The sequence below is a fragment of the Taudactylus pleione genome, unplaced genomic scaffold (assembly GCF_031769625.1).
Source record: "Taudactylus pleione unplaced genomic scaffold, aTauple2 ptg000319l, whole genome shotgun sequence".
Lineage (NCBI taxonomy): Eukaryota > Metazoa > Chordata > Amphibia > Anura > Myobatrachidae > Taudactylus > Taudactylus pleione.
The window spans coordinates 1,382,260-1,408,437 of record NW_028284720.1 but is presented as its reverse complement, the minus strand read 5'-3'; positions in this window follow the sequence as shown (position 1 = coordinate 1,408,437).

The following is a 26,178-nucleotide window of genomic DNA, read 5'->3' as shown; positions in this document are numbered from 1 at the left end:
AAAGCTGCATCATCGGCCACATCACTTGGTTGTCTTTTAGCCTGAACTGCTCGCATGATTGCGGTAGGAAAATGGTATCACAAGAATAGCGAGCAGTTCAGACGCCGTTCGATGTACTCGATTAATCTAATAAATACCGGAGATGACATATGATGCAAGCGGCCAGGGGGCGTTTTTCTCAAAATAGCGGCCGCAGGTTTTGTTCGCTCGTTCAGACTTAGAGGCGTGTACAGACCACAAAGAGCAAGCACTTCATTTAAATAGCCAGACCCTTTTTCAGAAAAACCATCCACAAATAGCGTACGGCTCTGAATCAGGCCCTCAGATGGAAGGCGTTCCATGGGAACGCCTACATCTGGTAGCCACACCCCCGGCACGCCCACCAAAGGGGGCGTGCTGTCAATCACCATCGACAGCACGCCCCCTTTGGTGCGAGACCCCGAGCGACGGAATCCCTGTAGCTCGCCGGGTCTCGCACATGCGCACTACGGAGCTCCCTCCATCATGTGCATGTGCATTAGGGCACCATCGAACCGCTTGTGAGCACGCTACGCTCGCGAGCGGGTCAGAAATAGGCCCAGTGTGTATTGTACAATGAGAGGCACAGATGTGTAGTCTTTGTGGAAATAGTTTGAAGTGTACATTGTGAGGCACAGATGTGTTGGGTTTTTGGGAACTGTGTAATATACGAGAGGCACAGATGTATTGGATTTTTGGGAACAGTGCGTAGTGTACAATGAGAGGCACAGATGTATTGGATTTTTGGGAACAATGTGTAATGTACAATGAGAGGAACAGATGTGTTGGCTTTGTGGGAACAGTGTCTAATGTGCAATGAGAGGTACAGATGTGTTGGCTTTGTGGGATCAGTGTGTAGTGTACAATGAGAGGCACAGATGTGTTGGCTTTGTGGGAACAGTGTGTAGTGTACAATGAGAGGCATAGATGTTTTGGTTTTATAGGAACAGTGTGTAAAATACAATGAGAGGCACAGATGTGTTGTCTTTGTGGAAATAGTGTGTAGTGTACAATGAGAGGCACATATGTGTTGGCTTTTTGGGAACAGTGTGTAAAATAGAATGAGAAGTACAGATGTATTGGATTTTTGGGAATAGTTTGAAGTGTACATTGTGAGGCACAGATGTGTTGGGTTTTTGGGAACTGTGTAATATACGAGAGGCACAGATGTATTGGATTTTTGGGAACAGTGCATAGTGTACAATGAGAGGCACAGATGTATTGTTTTTTTGGGAACAGTCTGTAGTGTAGATTGAGAGGCACATATGTGTTGTCTTTGTGGGAACAGTGGACCTGATTCAGAGCTGGACGCTCTGACCAGAGCGCTCACTCTGAATCAGGGCCGGCCTAGCTTAAAATGGAGCGGCCTCCTGGCTGCTCGCATAGCTGTCGGTGACCACCCACAGCTTATCCGAGCGGCCAATAAGATGGCTGCGATGGTCAAGACCATCGCAACCATTGAGCTTGCGATGAGACCCTTGTGGTAGGGACTCATCTGCTGCATGCCCGGAGTGCTTTTTGGCTCTATCAGAGCCAAAAACACTCCCACTGACATCACTAGTGATGTCAGTGGGGCCGGACCCAGACGGTAGGAGTTCCCACGGGAACGCCTCCGTTTGGGAAGCCACGCCCCCTGCACACCCACCAAAGGGGGCGTGCTGTCACTCACCATCGAAAGCACGACCCTTTTGGTGCGAGACCCCGAGTGACGGCTTGCCCATCGCTCGCCGGGTCTCGTGTATGTGCACAACGGAGGCGCCTCCATCATGCGCGTGTGCATTTGGGTTACATCGACCCGCTTGCGAGCGTACAGCGCTCACGAGCGGGTCTGAATGAGACCCAGTGTGTAGTGTACAATGAGAGGGACCGATGTATTGGATTTGTGGGAAAAGTGTGTAGTGTAAAATGAGAGGCACAGATGTGTTGTCTTTGGTGGAAAAGTGTGTAGTGTACAATGAGAGGCACAGATGTGTTTTCTATGTGGGAAAAGTGTGTAGTGTACAATGAGAGGCACATATGTGTTTTCTATGTGGGAAAAGTGTGTAGTGTACAATGAGAGGCACAGATGTGTTTTGTATGTGGGAAAAGTGAGTAGTGTACAATGAGTGGCACAAATATTTTGGCTTAGTGGGAACAGTGTTTTGTGTACAATGAGAGGCACAGATGTATTGGTTTTGTGGGAACAGTGTGTAGTGTGCAATGAGACGCATAGATGTGTTGGCTTTGTGGGAACAATGTGTAATGTACAATGAGAGGCATAGACGTGTTGGCTTTGTGAAACAGTATGTAGTGTACAATGAGAGGAACAGATGTGTTGGCTTTGCGAGAACAGTGTGTAATGTGCAATGAGAGGCACAGATGTGTTGGCGTTGTGGGAACAGTGTGTACTGTACAATGAGAGGCACAGATGTGTTGTCTGTGTAGGAAAAGTGTGTAGTGTACAATGAGAGGCACAGACGTGTTTTCTATGTGGGAAAAGTGTGTAGTGTACAATGAGAGGCACAGATGTGTTTGCTATGTGGGAAAAGTGTGTAGTGTACAATGAGAGGCACAGATGTGTTTTCTATGTGGGAACAGTGTGTAGTGTAAAATGAGAGGAACAGATGTGTTGTCTTTTGTGGAAAAGTGTGTAGTGTACAATGAGAGACACAGATGTGTTTTCTATGTGGGAAAAGTGTGTAGTGTACAATGAGAGGAACAGATGTGTTTTCTATGTGGGAACAGTGTGTAGTGTAAAATGAGAGGAACAGATGTGTTGTCTTTTGTGGAAAAGTGTGTAGTGTACAATGAGAGACACAGATGTGTTTTCTATGTGGGAAAAGTGTGTAGTGTACAATGAGAGGCACAGATGTGTTTTCTATGTGGGAAAAGTGTGTAGTGTACAATGAGAGGCACAGATGTGTTTTCTATGTGGGAAAAGTGTGTAGTGTACAATGAGAGGCACAGACGTGTTTTCTATGTGGGAAAAGTGTGTAGTGTACAATGAGAGGCACAGATGTGTTGTCTTTGTGGGAACAGTGTGTAGTGTACATTGAGAAGCACAGATGTGTTGTCTTTGTTGGAAAAGTGTGTAGTGTACAATGAGAGGCACAGATGAGTTTTCTATGTGGGAAAAGTGTGTAGTTTACAATGAGAGGAAACAATGTGTTGTCTTTGTGGGTACAGTGTGTAGTGTACAAAGAGAAGCAGATGTGTTGCCTTTGTGGGAACAGTGTGTAGTGTACTAAGAGACGCTCAGATGTGTTGCCTTGGTGGGAACAGTGTGTAGTGTCCAATGAGAGTCACATATGTATTGGCTTTGTGGGAACAGTGTATAGTATACAATGAGAAGCACAGATGTGTTGCCTTGGTGGGAACAGTGTGCAGTGTACAATGAGAAGCACAGATCTGTTGGCTTGGTGGGAACAGTGTGTAGTTTACAATGAGAGGCTCTGATGTGTTGCCTTGGTGGGAACAGTGTGTAGTGTACAATGAGAGGCACTGATGTTTTGGCTTGATGGGAACAGTGTGTAGTGTACAATGGATTTATTGGCACTGTAGAACATTCAATGAGAGACACAGATGTTGCTGCTGGTACTAACATGTATATACTCTAACCAAAATAAAAAGTCACCAACTAAAAAAAATGTATTAATCTGAAATCCGGACAGCAGATGACTATTGAGCAGAGAAGGTCTCTTTCAGTCTCTTTTTTGGACACCGGATAAAACTACAAGTTTGATAACTGCATACATTTTCATTAAAATTAATGCTGGCAAGTAGGGAATGGGATACAGAACAAATTTGGAGAATGCGGCCGGCACCAGACTTGCCCATTAACCACAACCTTGTTAGACTGCACATGATCAAACTCTAACCAGGTGGCATGTTGTATATTTACTAATGTACAGGTTAATAGAAGGGGAGGTTTTTATCATGGCAACCAATCAGATTATACTTGTCATTTATCTATCTTATTCTAAAGTAAATAGCTAGAATCTGATTGGTTGCTATAGGCATGACCTTCACTTCTATAAACCCTATTGTGCTTACTATGCTGAGATGCAATCAGTCACTTCTGGACCAGCAGCTCCATCTATTTAATGTCTACCTGATGTAGACTAATTACAAATACAAGGCCACTTGAAATAGAGAGCTCCTGTCTCCAGGAACTCACCTTGTTCTCCAGAGGGTCATCATAAGGTTTCTGGAAAAACAGAGATATCTTTTAAACTTAAACTTATATTAAAATGTCATTTTTTCATTAGTGTCAGCTATAAGTGATAAAACTGCACATTACCCATATATTGTATCTGTAAGGGATGCAGTACTATTTCCACTGTCACAAGAAGGTAGATTTGCTAAAGCTTTTAAAAAAGGCAAGTGGTGGGGTTTTAAATTGTTGATATGTATTGATCCTTCCATGCTTTGACCTTATATATTTCTCCTGTTTTTATATAATTTCATTAAAGTTTTAGATATGAATGTAGGAATTTTATAGAAGGCTTATTTATCTATTTATTTATGTATCTACACTTTTGCATTTTGTATATATTTAACAATTGCACTTGCTGCGCTCATTTAAACAGACTTAATTTATGTCTGTCCTTTTTTAATATTAAAATGTGTTATATATTTTTGTAACAAAACACGTGTTATATGTATTATATTTGCAAGCACTATTGCACATCTCTATCACTATATTACGTATACATCAGTAGCTTAATTATCTGGTACACTTGTAATATTTACACATAAGGGTTTCACCAAAAATCCTATTACTCTGGGTATAGCAGACACCCTTTTACCTGAAGGGAGAACATATATTGACATACCTTTGAAAGAGTCCTCTTAAAAGTTGGCGCCAGGATCATTCTTTTCTTGAAAAAATATACAGTTTGATTTAGAATTTACCTGCTCTCAGATGTTGTTCAATGTTTGTTAAACTGATTTTTTTAACAGTTTAGGTTAGATACTGTACTTTGTGAATATAATACTTTGTGAATAGAAAGCACAGCTCTCCCTGAATTTACTATTACGATATACTGTGGCTGATTACTATACTGTAGGCCAGTGGTTCTCAAACTCGAACCTTAGGACCACACACAGGTCATGTTTTCCAGGTCACCTAGCAGGTGCACAGGTGTATTCATTACTCACTGACACATTTTAGTAGAGCTAATTATCACACTTGTGATTCTGTTATTAGACCTGGAAAATATGCACTGTTTGGGGTCCTGAGGAAAGAGTTTGAGAACCTGTGCTGTAGGCTACATCTGAGACAAATGTCCAGCTTAGTTAAACTGTTAAATTGCCATTTGTTTGACTATGTAAAATAACAGCCCAATATGCCATCATAAACTATGCTTCACTGAAACATCTCAAAATCAGGCAACAACTTTTGCATCAATTTAAGAAATTACATACATTTAGATTAGATCAGTGGTTCTCAAACTCTGTCCTCAGGACCCCACACAGTTCATATTTTCTAGGTCACCCAGCAGGAGCACAGGTGTACTCATTACTCACTGACACATTTTAAAAGATCCACAGGTGAAGCCAATTATTTCTCTTATGATTCTGTAAGGAGACCTGGAAATCATGCACTGTTTGGGGTCCTGAGGACCGAGTTTGAGATCCTGTGGATTAGACTGATTGCATGAAGTTCAGAGTGTAGGAAGATTGCAATTTGTCTTATTAAAATGATATGTGGCTTGCCTTTATTCTGTTTGCAACTGTGGGTGTACCTGAATGTAAAATGCTATGTTACAGTATCAGCATTACAGTGTAAGCAGCTGCGACACTGTAACATACTGTATCATTTCACATATAGATACACCCGCAGTTACACACAGAAAATACTGAAGGCATGCCATGTATCATTTGATTCAGCAGAAGCTGCTTGTGTGTCCAATTCACATGGCTTTGTGAATGAGATGCATTTGAAGGGAAAAAGTTGCACAAATTGCTTGGCGCTATATTGTCACAATCACGGCATGGCGCGACTAGAAGGGATGTTTACTGAGCAAGTAAGCAAAGTGTATGAGGACACATCTGGAGATGGGGTTGTGTTACAGCACTCTCTCTTTCTACTGAATGATTAAGATTGTTTCCAAATAGGTATCCAGTAATATGTCGGGTACAGAGGTGTAGTAGTGTGTACCTTAATGAGATTCCCATCACCTGTACATGTAAATATAACAACTCACCCTTGATTGGTGGTAAACAAGCATTTGACAAAAATCAAACTACAGTATTGTCATACAGTGTTTGCGCTCTCTGCAGTCCTGTAACTTCTTATTCCTAACACTACAGCAGGAGATAAAGGGCTGAAAACAAATGTCTATGCCACAGATTCTCAAACTTGTTCCTCAGGACCCCACACAGTGCATGTTTTCCAGGTCTCCTCACAGAATCGCAAGTAAAATAATTAGTTTCAACTGTGGATCTTTCAAAATGTGTCAGTGAGTAATGAGTACACCTGTTCACCTGCTGGGTGACCTGGAATATGTGACCTGTGTGGGGTCCTGAGGATGGTCATTCCAAAAAAGGGGCCGGCTATTTAAATTGAGCGCTCGCTCTTTGCGGTTTGATGACGCCTCTATGTCTGAGTGAGCAAACACAAAATGCGCTTGCTATTTTGTAAAGACGCCCCTTTGCCGTTCACATCACATGTCATCTCCGGTATTTATTAGATTAATCGGGTACATCGAAAGGCACCTGAACTGCTCGCAGTGCTTGTGGTAGGTTTTTCTTACCGCAATCACTGCGAGAAGTTCAGTCTAAAAGACAACCAAGTGACGTGGTCGATGATGCTCCTTTACTAATTATGCACTCCCATTAAACGCCCTTTTGACCGTTCGGCACGCCTGCGTTCGGATCTCCACTCCCCCATTTTCAAGCACCTTCCCCTGTTACCACCCACAAACGGTACATTCTGTTAATCACATTAGCAGCCCCTCACTGTTTTGCGAGCACACGATTTCTGACCACAATGACTGTTCTGCGCAAGCTCATTATAACCCATACGCATGTGCAGTTTTGTGAACATCGCTCAGAGCGAACGAGCGGCTGCTTAAGAGTGGCTCTGAATCAGGCCCTGAGGGTCTGATTCAGAGACAGATGCTCTGAAAGAGTGCTCGCACTGAATCAGGGCGTTTATTTTTGGAGCGGCCTCCTGGCCGCTCACATAGCTGTGGGTGACCACCCACAGCTATAGCGAGCGGCTAGATAGATGTTTGCGATGGTCAAGACCATCGCGACCATCGGGCTTGCGATGAGACCCTCGTGGCCGCAAGCCCCAGAGAGTTTCTGGCTCTAATTGAGCCAGAAGCTCTCCCACTGACATCACTGGTGATGTCAGTGGGGCCGCCTACAAATGGCAGGCGTTCGCTTGGGAATGCTTCCATTTGTGAAGCCACCCTCCGGCCATGCCTACCAAATGGGGTGAGCTGTCAATCACCATCGACAGCTCGCCCCCTTTGGTGTGAGACCTTGAGCAATGGAGCACCCGTCGCTAGCCTGGTCTCGCGCATGTGCACAACGGAGCCGGCTCAGTCATGCACATGCCCAGTGGACAAACAATGACCCGGTTGCGAGCGCTCAGGCCCTGAGTTTGATAACCACTGGTCTATGATAAAGCAGTTGCAGCAGTGGATGTGTGAAAATATGTAAATGTTGCTCCCACTTGGATTTGTATTGAGATGCTCATTGGTGACTTTGCTGAACTCAGCAACTGTGTATGAATATGCAGCACAATCATAGATGCTTCAGTAATCACCCATCAGATTAACTCTATGCTTACGAAGAATGGCCCCAACTGTGATGCTGGCACAATGTTTTGAGTGTATGGGATCACAGATGCACAATCAACACTCCCTGAAAATGACTGTGACATGCCTGTATTGTTGCCACCACTCCCTGTGAATGAATCATCACTGCAAATAACTATATTAATGGGCTTTGATGTATGCGCAGTGTGACTAAGGTGCCTGAGGAGTCAACTGATGATCACTTAACTGCATAAATATTGGCATTGCTAAAAAAAAATAATAATATAGAGAAGGGATTTGAAGATCATAGCAGTAAGCAGCAACATGTTTCACAAAGTCTATTGTTATGCCTTCAGCATAGGGTTATGTTACACTAATTCACATTAGCAGCCCCACCTAGTGGTCCGGACAGCAGCAGTATTAATATGATCTATTTTGTCCTTCTTAACATTCCATAGCAGTCTAGCAATGCATTCTGGGCTAAAGGAGCTGTAAGCAGCCATTTCCTTTTCACATGGTCCCAGACAGTCATCATTACATATGTTGAACCTGGTACAGCATCAGATGGTGATTTCTAAGCTTCAACTGTGCCATCATAGATCTGCTTTGTTATGTTATGCATGTTAGCTGTACTATGTGACATTGCAGCCTGTACTTTGCATACTGTAGGTTTCATGTTGTTTGCATATCCCATGTTATGTATATGTTTGCTTTGCATTCCCATGTACATAAGGTAATCACTTTTTATTGTTTGTTTACAGTTTTACCACATCACTTGTCATCACTTGTCATATCATTACTTCCCATCACTTGTCATTTATTTTATTTATTATTTATTAACAGTTTCTTATATAGCTCAGCAAATTCCGTTGCGCTTTACAATTTGAATCAAGATTAACATTATACTGGGTTGTAAAAGACATACATACATGACATACATAAGGGTAAGAGGGCCCTGCTCGCTAGCTTACAATCTATAGGGAAATAGGTGTTGATACAGAAGGAGAGGTGCTATTGCAAATTGGTCCAGCCCAATTGCAGATTTTCTTGGTGGGCTGTATAATCCAATCACACTGGAATGTTGGCCTAGGGTTAGGAGGATGATCAATTGAAGAAAGAGATGATGTGATAGGTGTTTACTATAAGAAGAGAGTTAGATAGGGAGCTATAAAAGGTTAGGTGGGCGGTCCTGGAATCTGATAAGCTTGTCTAAAGAGATGAGTTTTCAGAGAACGCTTGAATGTTTGGAAACTAGTGGAAAGTCTTATTGTGCATGGGAGGGCATTCCACAGGGTGGGTGCAGCCCAAAAAAAGTCCTGTAACCGTGCATGGGAACAAGTAATGCGAGGGGATGAGAGACGCAGATCTTGTGCAGAACGGAGATGTCGGGTTGGAAGATATTTTGAGATAAGTGAAGAGATGTATGTTGGTGTGGTTTGGTTAATAGCTTTATGTGTGAGTGTAAGTATTTTAAATTGAATACGGTAGAAGACCGGCAGCCAATGGAGGGACTGACAGAGTGGATCAGCAGACACTGAATGTTTGGTGAGAAAGATCAACCTCGCGGCTGTATTCAAAATGTCATCACTTGTCATATCATTACTTCACATCACTTGTCATATCATTACTTCACATCACTTGTCATTACATATTTCTAAGCAAATTCCACTATCGAATAATAAACTCAGTTCTCAGATCACATCTAACTGGATTATTGGAAGATAGAGTCTTGGTTATGCTGGCTGCTCCAAATTTGTCAGACACTTAGTGCGGGGCAGTACACCTATGTTTGCTTGATCACACTGCCCTCTTCAAACTACCCCTCTAGTGGCTCACAGTGTCCCCCCTAACAGCTTACACTGCTCCTATTTAAACTGCCCCTACTCATAGCAAACACAACTCCTCCTTAAACTGCCCCTACTCATACCTCACACAACTCCTCCTTACACCGCCCCTACTCATAGATCACACTACTCCTCCTTACACTGCCGATACTCATAGCTTACACTACTCCTCCTTACACTGCCCCTACTCATAGCTCATACTGCTCCACCTTACACTGTCCCTACTCATAGCTCACACTACTCCTCCTTACACTGTCCCTACTCATAGCTTACACTACTCCTCCTTACACTGCCCCTACTCATAGCTCATACTGCTCCACCTTACACTGTCCCTACTCATAGCTTACACTACTCCTCCTTACACTGCCCCTACTCATAGCTCATACTGCTCCACCTTACACTGTCCCTACTCATAGCTTACACTACTCCTCCTTACATTGCCCGTATGCATACCTCACACTACTCCTCCTTACACTGCCCCTACTCATAGCTCATACTGCTCCACCTTACACTGTCCCTACTCATAGCTTACACTACTCCTCCTTACATTGCCCCTACTCATACCTCACAATACTCCTCCTTACACTGCCCCTACTCATAGCTCACACTACTCCTCCTTACACTACCCCTACTCATAGCTCACACTACTACTCCTTACACTGCCCCTACTCATAGCTCACACTGCTCCTCCTTACACTGCCCCTACTCATAGCTCACACTACTCCTGATTACACTACCCCTACTCATAGCTCACACTACTCCTCCTTACACTACCCCTACTCATAGCTCACACTACTACTCCTTACACTGCCCCCCCTTCTCATAGCTCACACTGCTCATCCTTACACTGCCCCTACTCATAGCTCACGCTGCTCCTCCTTACACTGCCCTGACTCATAGCTCACACTACTACTCCTCCTTGCACTGCCCCTACTCATAGCTCACACTACTCCTCCTTTCACTGCCCCTACTCAAAGCTCACACTACTCCATCTTACACTGCCCCTACTCATAGCTCACACTACTCCTCCTTACACTGCCCCTACTCATAGCTTACACTACTCTTTCTTACACTGCCCCTACTCATAGCTCACACTACTACTCCTTACACTGCCCCTACTCATAGCTCACACTCCTCCTCCTTACACTGCACCTACTCATAGCTCACACTACTACTTCTTACACTACTACTCCTTACACTGCCCATACTCATAGCTCACACTACTACTCCTTACACTGCCCCTACTCATAGCTCACACTACTCCTACTTACACTGCCCCTACTCATAACTCACACTACTACTCTTTACACTGCCCCTACTTATAGCTCACACTACTACTCCTTACACTGCCCATACTCATAGCTCACACTACTCCTCCTTACACTGCCCCTACTCATAGCTTACACTACTCTTTCTTACACTGCCCCTACTCATAGCTCACACTTCTTCTCCTTACACTGCCCCTACTCATAGCTCACACTACTCCTCCTTACACTGCACCTACTCATAGCTCACACTACTCCTTCTTACACTACTACTCCTTACACTGCCCCTACTCATAGCTCACACTACTCCTCCTTACACTGCCCCTACTCAAAGCTCACACTTCTACTCCTTACACTGCCCATACTCATAGCTCACACTACTACTCCTTACACTGCCCATACTCATAGCTCACACTACTACTCCTTACACTGCCCCTACTCATAGCTCACACTACTCCTACTTACACTGCCCCTACTCATAGCTCACACTACTACTCTTTACACTGCCCCTACTTATAGCTCACTCTACTACTCCTTACACTGCCCATACTCATAGCTCACACTACTACTCCTTACACTGCCCCTACTCATAGCTCACGCTACTCCTCCTTACACTGCCCCTACTCATAGCTCACACTTCTACTCCTTACACTGCCCATACTCATAGCTCACACTACTACTCCTTACACTGCCCATACTCATAGCTCACACTACTACTCCTTACACTGCCCCTACTCATAGCTCACACTACTCCTACTTACACTGCCCCTACTCATAGCTTACACTACTCCTCCTTACACTGACCTTACTCATAGCTTCCACTGTCCTCTTTCAGCATAGACTGCTCCCCCACACTGAACACACTCACATATCACACTGCCCCCTCACAGTTTACTGCCCCCCAATACTGCTTACACTAACACCTTAAAATCTCACTGGCCATCTCCAGATCACATTGGCCCCCTCATATATCACACTGCCCCCTCATGATTCATTGCCCTTCTCACTGCTCACACTAACCACTCTAGATCACACTGCTCCCACTCATATATCATGCTACCCCTCACAGCTCACTGCCCTCTTTGCACTGCCCCCCTCAACACACACTAACCCCCTTCCCTTTCCCATCACACCTATAGCACACTTACCTGCTTTTATCTGGTGTCATTTCCTCTACTGCTGGCATCCTCCGTGTGTTGTAAAGCTAGTTGGCTGTCATCTCCTATTCACACTACAATGTGATGTGCTATTGTGAAATCAATATGTCACATTACATAAATCCTCCATTCTGCACCTGGTTGGGCTGACCCCTGGCTAGTAAATTAAAACAACAGGATCATGTGCTCTCCTGCCAGTGACATCCTCCAAGTGATGGTGATTACAGCTCTACTAATAAGTAGTCTTGTGCATGTCTGGACCACTCCATAGCTATCAAACACCATGACACAGACCTCACCTCCACATCACAGGTTATCCCCCACATCAGAAGTCACCCCCCCTCTTTGCTAGTCACACTTCCTGTGAAATAACACAATAGGCCCTTAATACATTTCTGCTCCATGCCCATGTGGACCATTATCTGGCACTGACAGAACATATTGTGAGTGCAATAAGTCTAGTAACTAGATGTTGAAGTTTGGCAAATTTGAAACCAGGAGGAAGGGTATAGTTGTGGTCAGTGAGGAAGATTTTGAACTGACTGAAATAAACTGTGTGTGAGATGTTCACATTGCATGTGGGGAGCAAAGGACAGTTCTGAGTGACAGATAACTGGCATTATTTTTGAATGGCAGAAAATAGTGCTTTTTGCAAAATATAGATGTCTATAAAAAGTTCCAGTTATTGTAATTTTTGAAAGACTGAGATGGTTTGTATCACCTTAAAATGAATAAAGCTCATGTTAATTTTACTCATCACTACAAAACTTATTGTGTATACAGGGTTGGACTGACCCACATGGGAACATGGAAAAAACCTGGTGAGCACCACAACCTAAGGGCATCTGCCCCTCCATTACATTGTTACTCTATCAGAGGGTCAAATTACTAGGTGTACCAGGACCTTGACCTGATGGCGGACTACACCCATTAAGCATAGACATTACTGCTGCTTACCACTGGTGGGTCCTTCATGCCAAGTGTTAAAGTAAAATGTACTGACTAAGGAATGTGACATACTGTACTGTACCTACTGTTGTATTCAATTATTTCAGATGCTGTAATCCTGCATGGGAATATTTACACAAATGTTGAATATATTATACTAGAACAATGGAAGGACCTAGGCAGAATAAATGGTTATAAATACCCAAGCACAGTTTCAGTGCAGCTGTTAGGGTTAATGTTTTCTCTCGCTAGTTGCTAGGCAATGTTTTCCCCAATCAATATAAAAGGAGTGAAAGGAGTTTGTGGAATTTTCCCTGAGTTTCCTTATTCATTCTGCCTCTTTCTTTGAGTTTCCCTCCCTCCTTATGTGTAGGGGATGAATGGCAGTGCATTCGCCATATTGCTGCATTTAAGGTGCACTTACCATCATTACATGGAGTAGGCCGATTACACCTTACTGTGGTTAGCAGCACCAGTCTGCTGAACAGGCCCTCATATGAGTCTGATACACTCGCTTTCCGTGGAGAGAGGGATAGTTGTCCCTTGCAAATCATGGTTGTCATTTTTGTCAAGTGGTCATTGAACACCTGTCTATTTTTTCTTCTGCCACCATGCTGTTTTTAGATCAATAATGCTAACAAATAATGTAAATGCCAATTATTGTTTTGCTATAAATATAAAGAAAAAATTGATCACCTGCGCTCCACACTGAGAGAGGCTGCTTTCACCCAATGTGATATACACCAATTACAAAAGGTACTATATAAAAATATCCAGACTTGAGCGCTCTTTCAGAAGGTAAGTAAATCACAATTCAATGGGAGAGAATAATAATATGCTCTCAAAACCTATTTAAGGTCTAGTTGTAGAAACTAGAAGCTTCTATATATTATAATAACAACAAAAAGTATTAAACTTTAAAATATTGGGCCTGATTCAGACCTGCTAGTAAGCACATAGCGCTCGCAAGCGGGATGATGGTCGGCCAGTGCACACGCACGGTGTGCGCGAGCCCCGGAGCGAGTGAGAACTTCACTTGCTCCGGTGCTCATTACAAAACGGGGTGGCTGTCAATGTTGATAGACAGCTCAACCCGTTTTGTAGGTGGGGAGTAGGGGTGGCTGGACAAATGGTGGCATTCCCAAAGGAATGGCTACCATTTGTGGGCGGCCCTACTCACATCATTCGTGATGTCAGTAGTGAACTTCCTGATCTATTAGAACAGGAAGTTCATTCGAGCTTGCAGGAGCCAAGACCATACCACAAGTGTCTTGTTGCTAGCCCGATGGTTGCAATAATCGCCAGGCCGCTCGCAAAAGCTGTGGGTGGTCACCCACAGCTATGGACGTGGATTTTTTTTTTTAAAAACCCTCCCTGATTCAGAGCGAGCGCTCGCAAATAGCGAGCGCCTCTGAATCAGGCCCATAGTCATGTATTTCAGAGAGGTGCTTCCTCTCATTGATGTAATTCAATCCAGTCCTTAAAACTCTCAAATGATAGTAATATTCATATAAACATTGTAATCAATCGTGGTTCCCTCAGATGCAGATTGTTTCAACAATATTGGGTAAATTTACTAAAGTGAGAGATTTAAGAAGTGAGTTTTAGAAGTGATGTTGCCCATAGCAACTAATCAGATTCTAGCTATTATATTCTACAAGGTTCTAGTTTCTAGAAGGTTATAGTCTAGAGGCAGCCGTGGATGACAAAGGCAGCCGTTTATTATAAGCACTTAAGGTGCGTACACACATAACGATTTTTTTAACAATTTAACTATAACAACGTCATGATCATTAAATTGTTTATAAAATCATTCATCTTTTTAAGGTGAACGATAATCGTTCATGCGCGTTCACATTTGTAGTTTGTAGTCTGTAGTTCATTGTCCATTCTGACTGTCCAACAAACGATTTTCATTCACAAAATCATTCATGTTGTACAGAATGAACAATGAACAAAGGCCCTCATTCAGAGCCGCTCGTTAGCGGCAGTACGCTCGTTCCGAGCGATGTTTGCACATCTGCGCATGCGTACGGTTTTTAGTACGCATGCGCGAACCAGTCAGTGCGGCCGAAAATCGTTTGTACGCTATATAGCGAGTGCCTGCTATTTTGAGTGACAGAATGAGGCGTATGTGGGTGGTAACAGGGGAAGGTGCTTGAAAATGGGGAGTGGAGATCCGAACGCAGGCGTGCTTAAAGGTCAAAACGGGCGTTTTATGGGTGTGTATATTTAAAACAGCAGCGTCATTGACCACGTCACTGGGTTATTTTAGAGCCAGAACTGCTCGCAAATTTGTGGTAGCAAAAACCAACCACAAGAATAGTGAGCAGTTCATACGCTGGTCGATGTACTCGATTAATCTAATAAATAGCGGACATGACGTATGGTGCGAGCGGCCAGGGGGCGTTTTTAACAAATAAACGAGCGTATGTTTTGCACGCTCGTTCAGACTTAGAGGTGTGAACAGACTGCAATGTGCGTACGGATCATTTGAATAGCCACCCCTTGTTTTTAAACGAACGACCACAAATAGCGAACGGCTCTGAATCAGTCCCAAAGTCCATTCACTGTATGCATGTTTAAAAAATTGTTCATTGTTCATGAAAATCGTTTAATATTTTAGTAACCAACAATTTTTACAAACTGTTTTGGTTCACTTTTTCAAGGGAAATTCTGGACGAAAATTGTTCACTAAAATCGTTGGTTACTAACATCGTTGTGTGTGTATGCAGCTTTAGTGTATTAGAACTCAAAGTATAATTTATGTAACAGTTAAAAAACAATTAGTTATCTGCATAAACTGGACTGAACATCTTCTATTTCATTTCATCCCTTGAGGTACAGTAGACAAGCCATTCTCAAGCTGCATATTCTTACTACTGCTTGCAATCAATTAGATATGGAATCCATTTCCACCTAGCAAGCTACATATTGTTACTTACATTTCAGCCTCATGGAATTTATCTCTGTTAGCAAATATTTAGATGTAGTGACTTGATTGTGATTGGTATTACCTGGGTGGGAGATGTTGTTCAGTGGAGCCCAGTTTATTGTAGGACACTGCTTGGGTTTGTTAAAACCAAGTGCTAAAGCTGTAGCATGTCTCAATCAGACTTACTTTTTTTTAAATTTAGAAACAGTATTGTGGCAGCCATGGATGACGATGGCAGCCATGTATTATAAGCAATAAGGCCCTCATTCAGAGGCAGTCGCAAGAAGCGAGCGATCTCTCTGAATGAGGGCAGCCGATTCACGTTTCAAGTGGGGCCTCCTGGTCGCTAGCAAAGCTGTGGGTTAACACCCACAGATTTAGCGACCGACCAAGTTGATGGTCGCGATGGTCAAAACCATCGTGACCATCGGGGCTTGTGACGAGACCCTAAGGTTGGGTCTCGGCAACTGCAAGCCCCAGGGAGCTTCCTGCTCTGATCGAGCAGGAAGCTCCACATTGACATCACTGCTGATGTCAGTGCGGCCGCCCACAAAACGTCAGGCGTTCCGTCAGGAACGCCTCCGTTTATGTAGCCACCCCCTCACCCCACCTACAAAACGGGGTGAGCTATCGATCAACATCGACAGCCGCCCCTTTTGTAGTGAGATCCGGAGCAAGAGAATTTCTCTCTCGCTCCGGGGCTTGCGCATGCGCAGTGCGGCCGCTGCTTGTGTGCAAGGCCTTAACATCAACCCGGTTGTGAGCACTCAGTGCTTGCAACCGGGCCTGAATGAGGGCCTAAGTGTATTAGAACACAAAGTGTAATTTAAGTAACAGTTACACAAACGTTGAACAACATCTAAGACCAGTAGTTTGTGTTTTGTATATTTTTGAATATTTTGATAAAAACAAAATGTATCAAAAACTTCTCTTAATAATCTCACTCCATGGAATCATCTCTTAAGCTGCCCATACACACTACAATTATCGGGGCGATACGCCCAATATCTGCAGATCACGATGATAATTGTAGTGTGTGTGCCGGTGACCGAGTGTTAAATATTGCTCGGTTGGGTATGCCGCATTGTCCAGCATGCCCGTCCAATATGATATTTAAGAAGTAAACTGTTGGCTGCATCGGGCAGTATATGCCCAGCCACGGCTGACAGACAGACAATTCCTGAGTTCCTTCCCATGGAAATAACTAGGAAATGTCTCCTCCCCCGGGGGCGGAGTACAAATATTGGGGCTAATACACTGTGAGAAATCAGTGTATGCCATGGATATCTGTGGCTGGTAGGCTGCCAGCTAAAATGTATGTTGGTCTGACAGACATTTTATCTGTACATGTATGCCCAGCTTAAGAGTACTACGTCATTTACTCTCCCTGCAGCTCATCCTTCTGTACATATTGCTGCCTTATTAATCTACTCTCCTCTTACAAACACACATGAGCTTTTAACTTATCTATACACACTGACAATAACATCCACAACCTGTCGCAATAAAAATCTTTTAGATAAATCCCACAAATATATTTATATCTCTCTCCTGCTGCTTCTATTAGCTGGTGACATATCACCAAAATTAACTATAAATCCAGCTAACCTCATAAACATTGCATGCTGTCAGGGTTCAGCCTAGGATCAGCCTCTCTCACCTCCTTGCCGGCTTCCCCTGACTTCCTTGCGGTCAGACATCTGGTGCAGTGATGGATGTGGGCTGAGTATTCTGCCTTAGGTGCTTTTTGCGAGCTTCCATGGTCGGCTGTGTGTGCTGGGGATCAGAATTCCCATCATGGGCGCTGCCATTACAGTTCCTCTCATGTGACAGTACTCCTTACCTATGGTAGCATGATTTCAGTCAGCTGATGCTGTGCTCCAGTAATCTGCTACCCCTGGGTATAAATCCGCCTCCAGAAGATGCTGTTCAACTTCTTTATTCCAAGTGCCTGTGTTACTCCCACTGTTGCTCTGTGCTAAATCCTTCAATGTGTTGCTTCAGCCTGCTCACAGTTTTCCAGTTTCCTGTATTAGCTTCCATGCTAACCCTTACTCTGAGATTTTAGCTTTCTCGCAGTACTTCAGTGTTTCATGTCCCTTCCCTGTGTGTCTTTGTATATGTGCTGCTAATTCTATTGCAGCTTTCCTGTGGCTATTACCCTGTGTCACTGAGGTGTCAGATTACCTGCTAGTTCTATTAGCTCACAGCTGGGCCTCCAGCACTGTTCTAGTAATTGCCTTTGTCCAGCATTACTAGCTTCCCCAGTTCATTCCTGTCTTTCCTCTGTTTTACTGTGTTTATCAGCTCCAGAATCTGTTACAGTTCCTGTACATTCTTCTGTGTTTCCAAGCTAGCCTGTGACTGGGATTACTACATGTGCCTGTGTCCACTTCTCTCTGTGTTTTGTCTGTGCAGTCAACACCTACATTTATAACTTTCCAGTGCATGTTTGTGTTCTTTGCTCTGCGTCTTGTCTCTGCAAATCAGCTCCAAACATATCTAGCAATTCCCAATATATGCCTCTGTTTTTCTGTGTAATCAGCACTTGGATTTCTTAGTGATTCTCAGTACACTTTCCAGTATACCTATGCTAGCCTGTGATTAGGATCCCGAACAGCGTTCAATATCTAAACGTCCAGTTTACCTCCTGTGCTCTAGCAGTTGCTGCATTAAATACAGTTTCTGGTCTTCTACCATTCCCAGGTACCTGTCCAGAGGGCCGCGACCTGCTCACTTGGTGTAGCAGATTACCAAGTCCCAATTGGAGGGGTCACTGGAGAAAACCACCAAGTGAGTTAGACTCCACGCCTCTGGGCAGGTCTAGCCAAACTTGTGTTCGGCTGCTACTAGGAGACTTAGTCCAGTCACTTCCCAGGTCACCCAAACCCCCTGGCTTACCGTCCTCCACAGAGGAACATTGCACCGGATCGTGACAGTTTGAACAGCTGCAAAAATATGCAAGCCGCCGGGTTCCAGGGTGAAGCAGGTTTTCAGGATTTACTTTTTTGTGTGACTGCACAGGAGACAGCTCTGCAATCCGTCAGACAGCAGTTGCAAGAACTCTCTAATCAAATGATGGTTTTTCATTCGGTTCTAGCTGCTTTGTCCCCAGACACACCACAAGTTCTGCCAATGAATTCTGCACAGCTTCGTTCCAATTACTTCTACTGATGAAAATGTTTCTGTGTATACTAGTGAACCTTTCAACTGTCCTCTGGTCCCCCAATTAATTGATATTCATGACCTTGAACCTTTCCAGAGTTTCTACTGGTTTCTAGAACAATTACAAAATCTCCGTCCCAAAATTTTTCACGTTTTTCCCAAGCTTTCTAGTGCAACTCCTGACTTGACTAACATCTCTCCCAAGCAAACTACAGTAAAGCATCAAAGTTTCCTGCATCCTAAACTTACTGAGGTTGAACGTCAGCGACGCTGGGAACTACATCTGTGTTTATATTGCGGTTATGATGATCACTTTCTTAAGGACTATACTCTGCGCCCACTGAGAAGTGGTGGCAAGTGTGTGACTCCCAACGTCTGTGCTTTCAGTTCTTCCCATCATCCATCAGTGATTCCCATTTCTTCAGCTACAGATAAGGAGGTGATGCCCACTAAGCAAAAGAATGTTCAAGTTTTCGATTGGGGCCCTGTTACAAGATGCATCAACCCTCATCTAAGAAATATTGGGAAAATATTTCAACCTTCTAAAGTCAGGGACACTACTCATTGCATTTCTACTGGTCCCAGCCCGGATTCAGTCCATTCCGGTCCCAGCCCGGATTCTGCCCATTCCGGTCCCAGCCCGGATTCTGCCCATTCCGGTCCCAGCCCGGATTCTGCCTGTTCCAGTCCCAGCCCAGATTCTGTTTTTCCCAGTATGGGACTCCAGTCAGTAGCCCCAGGAGGGGTCCCAACTTCCTTACCCCAAGTGTGTGTCTCAAGTCTCGCACCCCTGGAGGGGGTCTCAAGTCTCGCACCCCAGGAGGGGGTCTCAAGTCTCACTCCCCAGCAGGGGGTCTCAAGTCTTGCACCCCAGCAGGGGGTCTAAAGTTTCACACTCCAGCAGGGGGTCTCTAGTCTTGCACTCCAGCAGAGGGTCTCTAGTCTTGCACTCCAGCAGGGGGTCTCAAGTTTCGTACCCCAAGAGGGGGTTTCAAGTCTCTCACCCCAGGAGGGGGTTACAAGTTTCGTGCCCCAGGAGAGGGCCATAGTTTCAAGTGTTACTCCCAAAGAAAGGGTCTCAAGTTTCAAACCTCAAGAGGAGGTTTTGAGTCACTCACCCCAGGAGGAAGTCTCTGTTCTCGCATCCCAAAAGGGGGTTTCATGTTCCATACCCCGAAAGGAAAAGCTGAGTCTGCTTCCCCCGAAGGGGGTTTTAGGTCCCATACTCCAACAGGGAGTGTCAAGTTCTGTACTCAAGGAAGGGGCCTTAAGTCTCTCACCCCAGGAGGATGTTACAAGTTTTGTGCCCCAGGATGGGGCATTAATTTCAAGTCTTGTTCCCCAAGAACAAGGGTTTCCAAGTGTTACTCCCCAAGATGGGAGTTCTAGTGTCATACTTCAGCAGGAGGCTACTGGTGTTACTCCTCAGGAGGGAGTCCCAAGTCTTGCATCCCAACAGGGGGTTTCATATTGCTTACCCCGAAAGGAAAAGCAAAGTCAGCTTCCCCAGAGGGGGTTTTAGGTCCCATACTCCAACAGGGAAAGTCAAGTTCTGTACTCCCGGAGGGGGCCTTGAGTCTCTCACCCCAAAAGAAGGTTTAAAATCTTGTTTCCCAGGAAGGGGCCTCAAGTCAAGTACCTCAACATGGGTTACCTGACTCTATACCCCAGGAGAGGGTTTCAAATGTCGTACCCCAAGGAGGGGCCTCTAATGCTATACTCCAAGAGGGGGTTCCTAGTGTTACGCCCCAAGAGGGAGCCTTAAATATTTTTCCCCAGTAAGGGATTTCAAGTATTCCACCCCAGGATGTGGTTTCCAGTGTCATTCCCCAGGAGGGGAAATTCAAGTGTCTCACACCAGGATGGGGTTCCCAGTGTTGTGCCCCAAGGGGGTATTTCAAGTGTTATTCTCCAAGATGGGACCTCAAGTGTCTCACCCCAGGATGGGGTTCCAAGTGTTATAACTCAAGATGGGATTCCCAGTGTTATACCCCAGGAGGGGATTTCAAGTGCCTCATCCCAAGATGGGGTTCCCAGTGTTATACCTCAGGAGTGGGTTCCCAGTGTAATGCCCCAAGATGGGGTTCGTGGTGTTATTCCCCTGGAGGGGACTTCAAGTGTCTCACCACAGGATGGGATTCCTAGTGCCATCCCCCAGGGAGGGATTTCGAGTATTACATTTCCGAAGAAGAGTTCAAGTGTCTTACCCGAGGAGGGGGTGTCAAGTCTTATACCCCAAGAACAAGGGTTTGCAAGTGTTACTCCCCAAGATGGGGGTTCAAGCATCATACCTCCAGAGGAGGTTTCTAGTTATGTACCCTGGCAGGGGTATCAAGTCTCATAGTCAAGGGGAAAGTCTCAAGTTTTACATCTCAAAAAGGATTTCAAAATCTGTATCCCAAGGAAAGATCTCCGGTTCTTTACTCATGGAAGAATCTTCTAGTGTTGTGTCAAAGTCAAATGCTTTAGTGCCCAATACGTTAAGAGGTTCACAAGATGATGCTACCACTACATTTAAAGGTATACCACAGGATCCATCTGATGTTTCTATTCCATTTTTTTTGAAGGAGATATAACGCAGTGTTATGCTTTGGTGGATCATTTCATCGCTATTATGAAATCCTCTCCATTGTCTGAAATCAAGCCTACTAATGTAGTAAAATTTATAATTTCATCTTTCCGAGGTAAAGCTTGGGAGTGGATTGAGCCTATAAATGATTCAAAGGATCCGATGCTGTCAGATTTAGTAGCCTTTACTGTGGCAGTCATTAAAGAATTTGGTCCAACTTATCCTTACAGTTCTCTCGGGTATACTCATCTCAACAAAGTCTCCAGTTCTGGGGTACCACCCTCTGCTATTAAGCTCAGATGCAATTCTTTGAGTCCTTCTCAAAAAGATCCAGTACAAAAACAACCTGTCCAGAAGGATAAGACTCAAGGAGGCATTAGGATGATGAATTATAACACAGATTCTCACTATGATCCTGAGTAAGATGAAAAAACAATTTTGGTAGTTCCCATGAAAGACACTTTGCAACTTAAGTCTTCTTCAAGTGGTTCAAAAAAGTCTCAGAAAAAGAAGAAGAATCGATGACTTCCTGGTGACCAACCTTTCTTGGACCAAGTTGACTATTTCTTCCAATTATTAGTCTCAGAATCCATCTGGTATTGGGAACCTTGTTCTTCTAAATTTTCCAGTTCTTATTGTATCTTCAATCAAGATTTTCGAGTTTCCTGTGTTTTTCAAATATATTTTTTGTGTCTTTCTGAGGAGTTCCAGTTGAGCCTTTATGGGTGTTCGGTGCCCACTCTAAAAGGAGGGGGTACTGTCAGGGTTCAGCCTAGAATAGGCCTCTCTCACCTCCTTGCCGGCTTCCCCTGACTTCCTAGCGGTCAGACATCTGGTGCAGTGATGGATGTGGGTTGAGTATTCTGCCTTAGGTGCTTTTTGCTAGCTTCCATTGGTGGCTGTGTGTGCTGGGGATCGGAGTTCCCATCATGGGCACCGCCATGACAGTTCCTCTCATGTGACAGTACTCCTAACCTATGGTAGCATGATTTCAGTCAGCTGATGCTGTGCTCCAGTAATCTGCTACCCCTGGGTATAAATCCACCTCCAGAACTCCAGGAATTCGGTATTCCAAGTGCCCGTGTTACTCCCACTGTTGCTCTGTGCTAAATCCTTCAATGTGTTGCTTCAGCCTGCTCACAGTTTTCCAGTTTCCTGTCCAGAGGGCCGCGACCTGCTCACTTGGTGCAGCAGAAAACCAAATCCCAATTGGAGGGGTCACTGGAGAAAACCACCAAGTGAGTTAGACTCCGCGCCTCTGTGCAGGTCTAGCCAAACCTGTGTTTGGACGCAACTAGGAGACCTAGTCCAGTCACTTCTCAGGTCACCCGAACCCCCCGGCTTACCGTCCTCCACAGAGGAACATTGCACCGGATCGTGACACATGCCTCCCTTCACCCTCCAAGTCACTAAAATGTGCCTTATGGAATGCACGCTCTGTCTGCAATAATCTAACATCCATCCATGACCTCTTTATGTCAACTAACCTCAACCTTCTGGCAATAACAGAAACATGGCTTACACAATCAGACACTTTCTCCCCTGCTGCACTTTCCCATGGTAACCTACACTTCTCACACACCTCCAGGCCTGGTAATTGTAAAGAAGGTAGGGTAGGAATATTACTCTACCAATCTTTCACATACACAGTTCTCCCACAGGTACCTTCACTACCTTTTACATCATTTGATGTACATTCAATCAGGACTTTCACCCCTTTCTCTCTACGAGTTGCTGCTATCTATCACCCATCTGGCCAACCCCAGAAATATCTGGAACATTTTTCTGCCTGGCTCCCTCACTTCTTATCCTCAGTCATCTCCACCATCATTATGGGTGATTTCAATACCCCCATTGACAGTCTACAATCTTCTCCATGCCTCCAGACTACTCTCTATAATCTCCTTTCTTAGCCTCTCCCAATGGACTAAGGCCCTCATTCAGAGCCGCTCGTAATTAGCGCTCACTCGTTCAGAAAAAGGGGGAGGCTTTTCAAATGAACCGTATGCTCTTTGCAGTCTGTTGCCGCCTCCATGTCTGAACGAGCGAACAAAACATGCGCTCGTTTATTTGATAAAAATGCCCCCTGGCCGCTCGCATCATACGTCATGTCCGCTATTTTTTAGATGAATCGAGTACATCGAACAGCGTATGAACTGCTCGCTATTCTTGTGGTTGGTTTTTCCTACCACTATATTGCGAGCAGTTCTGGCTATAAAACAACCAAGTGACGTGGTCAATGACGCTGCTGTATTAATTATGCACACCCATAAAACACCCCCTTTGACCTTTAAGCACGCCTGCGTTCTGATCTCCACTCCCCGTTTTCAACACCTTCCCCTGTTACCACCCACATATGCCTCATTCTGTCACTCAAAATAGCAGGCACTCGCTATATAGCGAACAAATGATTTTCGGCCGCACTGACTGGTTCGCGCAAGTGTACTAAAAACCGTATGCATGCGCAGATGTGCAAACATCGCTCGGAATGAGCGTACTGCCGCTAACGAGCGGCTCTGAATGAGGGCCTAACTCCTCTACTCATAAGGAGGGCCACTGCCTTTATCGTGTATTTACCACACTATGCTCAGTTTCTGATTTAACTAATGCTCCTTTCCCTCTCTCAGATCACAACTTTATTACCTGCACACTCTACTCCATTACATCAACCTCAATGTCATTGAGATCAACCAAACCTCCTAAAACCCACAGAAAAATTAATGCTATTAACTTTCAACAATTTTCTACCTCTCTACAACAACGACTCACCCATTTCTACATTCACTTCTCCTGAGACTTCTGCATCACACCTAAACTAGAATCTAGAAAAAGCCCCCGATGAAGTAGCTCTAGCTACCCATCACACACCACATAGACTTAGACATCAACCATGGCATTCTAACTTAACAAGGCATCTACAAAAACTCTCATGTAAAGTAGAAGGTCAGTGGCGAAAAGTCTTGCACTCCCTCACATATAAGACTATCTACAACTCTTATCGTACAGCTCTGGATGCTGCCAAGCAAATATATTTCCAATCTCTTATCTCTGCTTCAGCCTCTAAACCCAAGCGATTTTTTAATACTTTTAAGCTACTTCTTACCCATCTCTCACCCAACCCTCCTGCTAATATCTTTGTGCATGATCTTGCTTCCTATTTTAAGAACGAGATTGATAAGAACCAAAATGAAATGGTATGTTCTTCCTCAGCTAGTTACCTGCTCAATTCCCTACCTGAAACCTCTGGAACATTGTCTTCTTTTGACCTCACAAATGAAGAAGTTTCTACACTTTTCTCATCCTAATACTCTATTATCTCTCCTCCTAGATGCTATACCCTCACAAATCAGTAAAGCTCTGTCACTTGTGCTCATCCCATCCCTAACTAAAATCTGCAATCTCTCTCTTTCTACTGGCATCTTCCCATCACTGTTCAAGCATGCAGTGATTACTCCCATTCTGAAAAAGCAATATTCTGACCCTAACACTTTATCAAATTAACATCCTATCTCCCAGCTCCCATGCCCCTACAAGCTACTTGAGAGACTTGTCTACACCGGCCTCGCACATTTTCTAAACTCACACAAATTATTGGACCCACTTCAGTCCAGCTTTCATTCCCAACACTCCACAGAGACAGCACTGACTAAGGTAGTAAATGATCTTGTCACTGCCAAGGCTAAAGGCCATTACTCACTCCTAATTCTTCTAGATCTCTCTGCTGCTTTTGACACTGTTGACCACTCTCCTCTCATACAAACACTGCAATCCCTGGGTCTTAAGGATACAGCTCTTTCTTGGTTCTCTTATCTGATTGCTCTTTTACTGTTCATTTTTCTGACTCTGCCTCCTCTTTCCTACCTCTATCAGTTGGAGTACCGCAAGGCTCTGTCTTAGGTCCTCTGCTTTTCTCAATCTATACCACCTCTCTTGGCAAACTAATCTGCTCCTTTGGATTTCAGTACCATCTGTATGCAGAAGATACTCAAATCTTCCAATCCTCCCCAGATTTATCATCATCTGTATTGGTCCATGTCACTAAATGTCTTTCTGCCATTTCATCTTGGATTTCATCTTGCCACCTGAAACGTAATATTTCTAAAACAGAATTAATTATATTTCCACTGACCAATAACAGTTACCAACCTGATCTCTCGATCACGGTTGATAACTTGACAATACACCTTGCTCCACAAGCTTGCTGTCTTGGTGTCATCCTTTACTCTGACCTATCCTTTGTTCTCCACATTCAAGCTATCTCAAAATCATGTTACAAACATCTAAAAAACATATCCAAAATTCGACCATATCTCACACAAGTCACTGCAAAAACTCAAATCCATGCACTCATTAATTCCCGCATTGACTATTGCAATACTCTTTTTACTGATCTTCCCAAAAACAGGCTATCACCATTACAATCCATTCTGAATGCAGATGTGAGGCTTATATTCCTTGCCAAATGTTCATCATCTGCTGCACCACTCTGTCAGTCCCTCCATTGGTTGTCGGTTTTCTACTGTATT